The sequence below is a fragment of the Lynx canadensis genome, chromosome D3 (assembly GCF_007474595.2).
Source record: "Lynx canadensis isolate LIC74 chromosome D3, mLynCan4.pri.v2, whole genome shotgun sequence".
Taxonomy (NCBI): Eukaryota; Metazoa; Chordata; class Mammalia; order Carnivora; family Felidae; genus Lynx; species Lynx canadensis.
The window spans coordinates 64,030,889-64,040,605 of NC_044314.2; the positions used below are offsets into that span (position 1 = coordinate 64,030,889).

General features: G+C 47.7%; 1 pseudogene; it reads left to right on the forward strand.

Moving 5' to 3' along the window:
• Positions 1-1,210: 1,210 nt before the first annotated feature.
• On the forward strand, positions 1,211-8,936 carry LOC115528044 (annotated as a pseudogene).
• Positions 8,937-9,717: the final 781 nt, after the last annotated feature.

Consider the following 9,717-nt stretch of genomic DNA (forward strand, 5'->3'; position numbering starts at 1 on the left):
GTTCTTGGTATTTTGTCACATATCCATTCATAGACCTTCCATAGTTCTATGGGAAATGCAGTCAATACTCTGCACCCCTGTATAGACCATTATGAAGGCTAAGATTCATATAATATACAAATGGGAACACTGTGTCAATGGAGAAACGAAACCAAACCGTCAACCAGTTGATGAAACCAAAGAGCCCAACCAGTTTTTGGTTTTGTTTTGTTTTTTTTTTTTTGTATCTTTTACAGCAAAATTGTTTCACAGCCAATTAGTTATGTGGTGAATTGCTTACGGCGAAGATGCTTACAGGAAAACGACCTAGAACCGTCTGGTGGGTAAGGACTGCCAGGCACGAAGCAGCAGGGAAGAAAACCTCCCAATGTAGGGACACGCCAGCTGGGTAAGGGGGAATATGGCCCACGCAAGCACTCAGCAGACTCTAAAAGCAGGGAGCATTTCTGTGGGCAGGATCTGAGTTACCTGAGCTGGAAAGAGGGCATAGGGAGGACAGAGGCCTACTGGCACCCCACTGTGGGGCTACCTGCTCTTCCCCTTGCTGCCTCTCCCCTGCCAGCAGCCCATGTCCCGGGGCAGTCCACCCTTCCACAGCCTCCCACGAGCCTCATTTCCCTCAGCATCTCTCTCCTGGTCACGCAAGGCTCATCACCCCTACAGCAAAAACCCAGCCAGCCCTGAGCCCTCGACAGTCCCTGAACTCATCAGTCCCCTGCCCTTCCTAGTTCACTGAACACATTGTGGTTCACATGTGGTGAACACATTCAGTGAACAAAGACAAGCGAAGATGATTCCTCCCCACCTCATTCCTGCTTCTGGTCACAGTGGAAAGAGACATGGGGGTCAGCTGTACCTGAAGGTATGGGATTGCAGGGGGGGGTGTCTGCCAGGAGACTACCACATGGCAAAGAAAGGGTCTAGGTGTGGTGGGGAGCCAGCAGTCACAACCAGTTCTCCCCACAGTACCCTGAGACACGGTCCAGAGAAGGTGATCTGGGTGAAGTCACTTCAACTCTCTGAGCCTCAGTGTCAGAATGGAGGGTGAGGTGGTGACTCCTTTCCCATAGGCTTGTGTGAAGATTAAAGGGGCTAAAAGGACAAAGTGCAAAGTCCCTGGCTTATAGTAGGTGCTCAGTGAATGCCTGAACTTACCATATTGTACCCAAGTGTCCTGGAGCAGGAAATGAGCTAATAGACCTCAACCCCAATGGTGGACATGCAAGCCAAGAGGGTGACTGTGCTCTCCTTCCCTGGTGTCCAAGTCCTGTCCCAACCCACCCCTGTCCTCACAGGATCCTTCAAAGCCAAGGCCAGGCTGCTCAGAAGGCCCCTAGGCACTGTTCTGCTCCTGCTGCTGCATAGTCCCGCTCAGACTCACATCCACGAGAGCTCACAGCAGCCTGTCCCAAAGGTAGTGTCCTGGACTTCTTGGAAATCCTTATTTCCCAGAGGACACATAAGCATGCACCCTGGTGGCAGGGCACCTTAGAGAGTATGAGGTCACTGGTCATTGGAGTGTCATGGGAAGAGACCATGGGAAGGTCTCGCTCCCTATAATTACAGGATAAATTCCCCACCTGGCCTTCAGGCCCCCCCCACTTCACCTTAGAGCTCTTCTGCCCCATGAATGCTGGGCTTCCCCACCCACACATCCGCTCTGTCCCAGGGCTTTCCCATCTCCATTCAGTAGCATCTATGGCCCTCATGAAGTCTTCCTGACACCTCTAGCTGGAAACCTACCCATCCCTAGGCCTCATCACCCTGGGACACCATGGACACATTTCCATGGTCTGCCTCCAAAGAAAGCCGAGTATGTGTGTGTGTGCGCACACATGCACAAAAAGTTGGCATCCACCCCTGGAATGTGGCTCCACTGCTAGAGCCACAGGGATGAGACCTGGGCTCCCCCTCAGCATCCTTGTCCTTCTTTGAGTGTCTGGTTCTCCCTAACCTTTGATTTCCTGCTGCCTGTAGAATGGAGCCAGGGAACCAGCAGCACAGGGACTCTGACCTCCTGCAGGGTCTGTAGGAAGGGCCAAACTGTGGACTCTCTTCCCTCCTGCCTCTGCAGAGCCTTAGCTGTGGCCCTTTGGCCTTGGCCTCCATGCCCTTCCACCAGCCCTGGATCTACCCTCAGCACTGGCTCAAGCCCCAGGTCCACCACTAACCCATAGTGTCACCGTGGACCCTTCAGATGGCCTTTGGACCTCCCCCAGAGAATGGGATCAGATAGCAGAAGAGCCAGGGCCTGGAGGCAGTGTACTGCAGTGGTCATGACCACCCAGGTTCAGTCCTCGCCTACCACCTGGTGGTGTGACCTTGCTCCTTGGATAAGCCACTGCCTTCATGTGCCTCTCCTGCTCCTGTGTAAAACAGGGATAATAAAAGCACTTATTTCTGGGGGCATTTGCTCAGGTTAGAGGTGCCAATGCTTGTGAAGCACTCAAAATAGTCTCAATAAGTGGAAAAGCCTCCAAAGATGTTGGCTCAGAATGGTGTTGTTGATGCTGTGGTTGTGAGACTGTTTGACTTTCTTCAAGGTGAAGGTCACCGCTTCCTCCCAACCCTGGTGCAGCCTGAGGACAGGGACAGTGGTGGACACCTCGGGATAAAACAGGCCCTAAGAGAATAAACTGGATAAACTGAAGGAATCAATGTAATCAATGGATGATTCAGCTGAGGCATGGAGAGGACAACCTGTATCCCAATAAGAGGGAACCAGAGTGTCAGGGTCCAGAGAGGAGTGGATGAGGACGAAGGCAGGAGAATCAACTGCAGCCCTTTGGAAGCCATGCGGCCCTGACCCTTGAGAGCAGGGCATGAAAACTGGTAGCCAGGTTTGCTGGCCCAGCAGGGAGAGGCTGGGCCCCGGAAGCTGAGACTCAAAGCCCGGGTAACTAGCAAGCCAGGGAGAAGGTGTGTGAGTCAGGAGAGGGAGCTAAGCTGGTGCTCTGGAAGATGGGAGAAGCCACACTGTCTGGGGTCTGGGCAGGTGAGTCAGAGCTGGGGGGCCTTTGTCTATGGAGGAGAGCATTTCAGGGGGGTTGGGGGACTGATAGATATCAGTAGACAGGGATGGGAAGGGGCTGGCTGGTGGGACCCCTCCATCAAGGGTGGTCTGAGGGCCCAAGGTCAGGGACTCACCCACCAGGCAGGCCTCCCCGTCTCTGCAGTCAGGGAGGAGGTAGCACAGGCTCTCAGGGAACAGGGACAGGGAGACAAGCTGGAGCAGCCCAGGCACCAGGCAGCTGGCAGGCAGCAAGGCCCAGGCCTGCGTGGGTTTCCCAGGAGCTCCCTGGGGAGGCAGAGGAGAGTCCAGGTCAGATGCATCCTTGCTAGAACCCTTCCCTTACCCCTTGTTCTCTTGCCTGCAGGCCTACAGAGGGTCCGCATTGTCCTGTGCTTCTTCCTAACCAGCTCTGGATCAGGATGTCAGCCCAGAAGAGGAGCAGGAAGTTTCTCCTGTCTCATAATGCCCTCACTGTTTCCCCAGGGGCCTAGGCCCTGCCCCTCCCTGTCTTGAGAAAAACAAGGCTCTGAGGCTGACACCCTCCCACAATCCCTCCATCACCATCACCCCCTACTCTGTGCAGCCTTCGCTCTGCCCCCTGCCCTACGGAGTCTCACCAGGCAGTTCACACTCAAATGGGAAGGCTAATAATAGCCTTGGCCCAAACTGGCAGATTTCAGGCCACGGGATTTGAAAAATCATTTGAGGACAGAAAGACTTACTGGTGTCCCCAAACCCTCCATGCAGGTTGGCATCCAAGTTGTCCAAGTCTGACCCGTCCCATCAGGATCCCCAGGGTTGGGAAGATGGCTGAGGCCACAGATTCAACCCTTATCTCATACCATAAACAAAAATTAACTCAAAATTGATCATCAATGGGGCGCCTAGGTGGCTCAGTTGCTTGAGTGTCCAACTTTGGCTCAGGTCATGATCTCATGGTTCAGTTAGTGGGTTCCAGCCCAGCGTGGGGCTTTGCACTGACAGCATGGATCCTGCTTTGGGATTCCCTGTTTCCCCCCTCTCTCTGCCCCTCCCTACTCCCTCAAAAATAGATAAACATTAAAAAAATTTTTTTAACTGTTAAAAAAAAAGATCAACATAAATATAAAAGTAAAAGTTAAAACTACCAAACATTTAGAGGAAAATCTTTGCAATGATAGACAAAGACGTCTTAGGACACAAACTGCGTTAATCATATGAGATAAAACTGATAAATTGGACTTTATAAAAATAAAAATTTCTGCTCCTAGGCACTATTAAGAAATTAAAAATGTGGGGTGCCTGGGTGGCTCAGCCGGTTGGGCGTCTAACTCGTGGTTTCAGCGTGGGTTCTGATCTGGCGGTTCATGAGTTCTCGCTATCAGTGCGGCCTATCTGTGCTATCAGGGCAGAGCCTGATTGGGATTTCTCTCTCCCTCTCTCTCTCTGCTCCTCCCGGCGCTCTCTCTCTCTCTCTCTCTCTCTCTCTCTGAAAAAAAAAAATAAACATAAACATTTTATTAAAAATATCATTGAAAAGGTAAGTTACAGACTGCAAGAAAATATTGGCAATACATATATCTGATAAAGTAATTGCATCTAGAATGTATGAAGAATGTCCTCAACTCAAAACTAATGCAAATAACCCAATAAAAAATGGTGAACACTAGGGGAAAATCTAGATGATCAACCATGGGTTTGGTGATGCCTCTTCAGATATGACACCAAAGGCACGATCCATGGAAGAAAGAACTGATAAGCTGGACTTCCTTAAAAGTAAAAATTTCTGGGGCGCCTGGGTGGCGCAGTCGGTTAAGCGTCCGACTTCAGCCAGGTCACGATCTCGCGGTCCGTGAGTTCGAGCCCCGCGTCGGGCTCTGGGCTGATGGCTCGGAGCCTGGAGCCTGTTTCCGGTTCTGTGTCTCCCTCTCTCTCTGCCCCTCCCCCATTCATGCTCTGTCTCTCTCTGTCCCAAAAATAAATAAACGTTGAAAAAAAAATTTTTTTTTAAATAAAAAAAATAAAAAAAAAAAAGTAAAAATTTCTGCTCTGAGAAAGACACTGTCAAGAGAATGAAAAAACAAACCACAGACTGGGAGGAAATATTTGCAAAAGACATATTTGATAAAGGGCTGTTAACCAAAATATACACAGAACTCTTAAAACTCAGTAATAAGAAAATGAACAACTTGATTTTTAAAATGGGCCAAAGACCTTAACAGACACCTCACCAGAAGATCTACACATGTCAAATAAGCATATGAAGAGATGCTCCACATCATATGTCATCCGAGAAATGCAAATTAAAACAACAATGACATATTGGGAGCCTGGGTGGCTCAGTCAGTTGAACATCCGACTTCGGCTCAGGTCATGATCTCACAGTTTGTGGGTTTGAGCCCTGAGTCAGGCTCTGTGCTGGCAGCTCAGGGCCTGGAACCTGCTTCAGATTCCATGTCTCCCTCTCCCTCTGCCCCTCTCCTGCTCGCGCTCTGTCTCTCTCTGTCTCTCAAAAATAAATGAACATTAAAAAATAAAATAAAATAAAACAACAATGAGATATCACTAGCAGTTGCCAACATCCAAAACACTGACAACACCAAATGCTGGAGAGGATGTAGAGCAATAGAAACACTCATTCACTGCTACTGAGAATGCAAAATGCTACAGGCAATTTGGAAGATAGTTTGGCAGTTTCTTACAAAACAAAGCATACTCTTTTTTTTTAATTTTTTTAATGTTTATTTTATTTTTGAGACAGGGAGAGACAGCATGAACAGGGGAGGGTCAGAGAGAAAGGGAGACACAGAATCTGAAACAGGCTCCGGGCTCTGAGCTGTCAGCACAGAGCCCGACGCGGGGCTTGAACTCACGGACCGCGAGATCATGACCTGAGCCGAAGTCGGATGCTTAACCGACTGAGCCACCCAGGCACCCCTAAAACAAAGCATACTCTTATCCTGTCGTTGAGCAATCATGCTTCTTGGTATTTGCCCAAAGGGGTTGAAAATGTATTTTGACACAAAAACCTGCACGTGGATGTGTATACTAGCTTTATTCATAATTACCAAAACTTAGAAGCCACCAAGATGTCCTTCGGGAGGTGAATGGATAAATAGACTGTGGTTCATCCAATGAAATATTATTCTGTGCTAAAAAGAAATGGGCTATAAAGCCACGCAAAGACTTGGGGGAAATTTAAATGCATATTACTAAGTGAAAGAAGCCAATCTGAAAAGGCTACATACTGTGCAATTCCAACTATAGGACGTTCTGGAAAAGGTAAAATTATGAAGACAGTAAAACCTCCCTCATTGGTTGCTAAGGATCAGCGGAAAGGGAGGGATGACTAGGTAGAGAAGAGCACTTTTAGGATGGTGAAAATACTCTGTATATACTACAGTGATGGGTGCGTGTCACTATACATTTGTCCAAACCTATAAAATGTAGCACACAACGTGGCTGCTGGGTGCTAATGATGTGTCCACGTAGGTTCATGGATTATAACACATGTACCACTCTGGTGGGGGATGTTGATAATAAATGAGGCTATGCATATGTGGGGGTAGGGGGTATTTGGGAAGTGTCTATATTTTTCTCTAAATTTCGCTGTGAAATGAAAACTTCTCTAAGAAAAATAAACTATTTTTTAAAATCTTTTTAAAGATGTTTTAAGTTTATTTATTGTTGAGAGAGAGGTGCCTCTAGTATTTTTTAATATTTAAAAAAAAAAAGTAAGGGGCGCCTGGGTGGCTCAGTCAGTTGAGTGTCTGACTTCAGCTCAGGTCATGATCTCGCAGTTTGTGAGTTCGAGCCCCGCGTTGGGCTCTGTGCTGCCACCTCAAAGCCTGGAACCTGCTTCAGATTCTGTGTCTCCTTCTCTCTGCCCCTCCCCTGCTCATGTTCTCTCTCTCTCTCTCTCTCTCTCTCTCTCTCTCTCTCTCTCTCGGTCTCTCAATAATAAATAAACGCTAAAAAAATTAAAAAAAAAAAAGTAAGTAATTTCCATACCCAGTGTGGGGCTCAAACCCACAGCCCCAAGATTAAGAGTTGCATGCTCTACTGACTGTGCCACCCAGGCACCCCCTAAAAACAATAAAGTCTTTGGGGCACCTGGGTGGCTCAGTCCAGTAAGCATCTGACTTGGGCTCAGGTCATGATTTCATGGTTGGTGAGTTCAAGCCCCCCATCAAGCCCCGCATGGGGCCCCTCATGGAGCTCCATACTGTCAGTGTGGGATTCTGTGTCTCCCTCTCTCTCTGCTCCCCCCTACTTGCATTCTCTCCCTCCCTCTCTCAAAATAAATAAACTTTAAAAAATAATAAAATAAAACCTTTATTAAAAAATCAGTGGACAGGCTTTCCCTCTGCTCTGGGAACATGGTGGCAGCCTCAGGGAGAGCTCTGCTGTGAAGGGGCAGTGGGGAGCAACCGCCAGCAGGAGTGTGACTTCAGCCTCTGTCACAGAACACCGTCATCATGGAGTGCTGGTGGAAGGTGCCACGGGAGGGAGAGGGCCAGAAGCTGTGCCTGCACTGGTGACACTGCATCTATGAGCTGGTAGAGAGAACACCCTGGAGCTAATCCTCACACAGTCAGTGGGAGGACTTGGAGTACTAGTGACCTGGACTTGGTGAAGAAATCTTTGGGCGGGAATTGACTACTGTCTCCAGGTCTGGCGGTAAATGCATCCCCTGAGACCAAGAAATTGGCCGAGGAGGAGAAATTGCTGAGACAAGAAGGAAAGTTAGAGAAGATCCAGAGCAGGGCAGGTGAGATGACAATGACATTTCTAAGAAGCTGTCACCTAGAGGCAGGAATGAAGAATATCCTCAAATGGGAACTAAACCCTGAAATAGTTGCCCACAATTTCTTTCTTTTTTTTAATTAATATTTTTAATGTTTATTTATTTTTGAGAGAGAGCGTGAGCAGGGGAGTGGTGGAGAGAAGGGAACAGAGGATCTGAAGCAGACTCTGCTGACAGCAGAGAGCCCGATGTGGGGTTGGAACTCACGAACCATGAGACCATGACCTGAGCCGAAGTTGAACACTTAACCCACTGAGCCACCCAACTGCCCCTGCCCTCCATATCTTAAAGAATCCTGGTTGCTGTGGGCTCACATGTATTAAAGTTACCAGAGGACTCATCACTAGGTGGGGTGGACACTGGTGTGAGGGGTTGGTAAATGGGCTTGATGCTGTGAGGTTACCTATGTCTGTGGTGAACTCTGAAAGGCCCAAGACCGAAAGGTACAAGTACTGGATGATCCGAACCTACTCTCCTTCAACAGCATCAGAGCAAAATCAGAGGAGCGGTGGAGCAAAGATGGGTCATCACCCTGAAACCACTCCCCCCTCTGACCAAGTAATGGAATTTTATTGTTTTATTATTTTATTTTATTTTATTTATTTATTTTGGGAGAGAGAGCATGAGCAGGGGGGAGGGGCAGAAAGGGATAGAAAATCCCAAGCAGCCTCTGCACTGATAGCGCAGTCAGACATGGGATTCGAACTCACAAACTGTGAGATCATGACCTGAGCCGAAACCCAGACTCGGTGGTTTAATCAACTGAGCCACCCAGATGCCCCTATTTTTTATATATATTTTTAAAAGTTTATTTATTTTGAGAGAGAGAGAGAGAGGGTGAGCAAGAGGAGGGGCAGAGAGAGAGAGAGAATCCCAAACAGTCTCCATGCTCTCGGTGCAGAGCCTGACATGGGCGTGAACTCACAAACCGTGAGATCATGACCTGAGCAGAAACCAAGAGTTGGATGTTTAACCAACTGAGCCACCCAGGTGCCTTCAAATAGTGGAATTTTAAAGAGCATATGGGGACATTGGCCTAAACTGCATGTACACGTTGAATCCTCCATATTTCCCACCTCCGTCTTTGACTGTTACACATCCAGCCTTATTGGGGCAGTCCTGCTCAAGGAGTACTAGGCTGTAGATTTGATAAGCTGAATACTAACAGATGGAAACAGTCTAGATCCTATTTAGCCTCCTCCTCCCTTGGAATTTAGTGGAACAAATAGGAGAGCTAAACACCATCTCCAGTACTGGGCTCATCTTCATACACACTGGACATTTGTATCTCAAGAGGAGATAAAGAGGTTGTGCTCTTTTTATTTTTTAGGTTTTTTTCATTACAGTGATACAGTTAATGTTATGCAGTTATGATTTAATACTGCACCTTTATGTTTATTTACATATCTCTCTACTGCAAATGGCACCATGTATGGTCTTTAAGTGTTTGCATGCATAAGTTTTGATAAATTTTAACTTTTTTTTTTTAGAGAGAGAGAAAGAGCACGAGTGGATGAGGGGTAGAGACGGGGTGGGGGGGGAGGAGAGAGAGAATTCTAAGCACACTCCACGCTCAGCAAAGAGCCTGACTCAGGGCTGTATCCCACCACCCTGGGATCACGAGTCAGATGCTCAACCGACTGAGCCATCCAGATGCCCCTAACTTTGTTTTGTTGTTGTTATTGTTGTTAATAGTGGACAAAAGATTTGAACAGATTCTTCACAAGGGAAGATACATGAATGGCTATATTGAGTACATGAAAAGGTACTCAACATTATTATGATGAGCATTATAATCATTAGTCATCAGGGAAATGCCACCATTAAACCACAAGGAGACACCATTGTACCACCTGCAGCATGCCTAAATTAAGAAGACAGACAATACCAAGTGTTGGTGAGGGTCTGGAGCATCCAC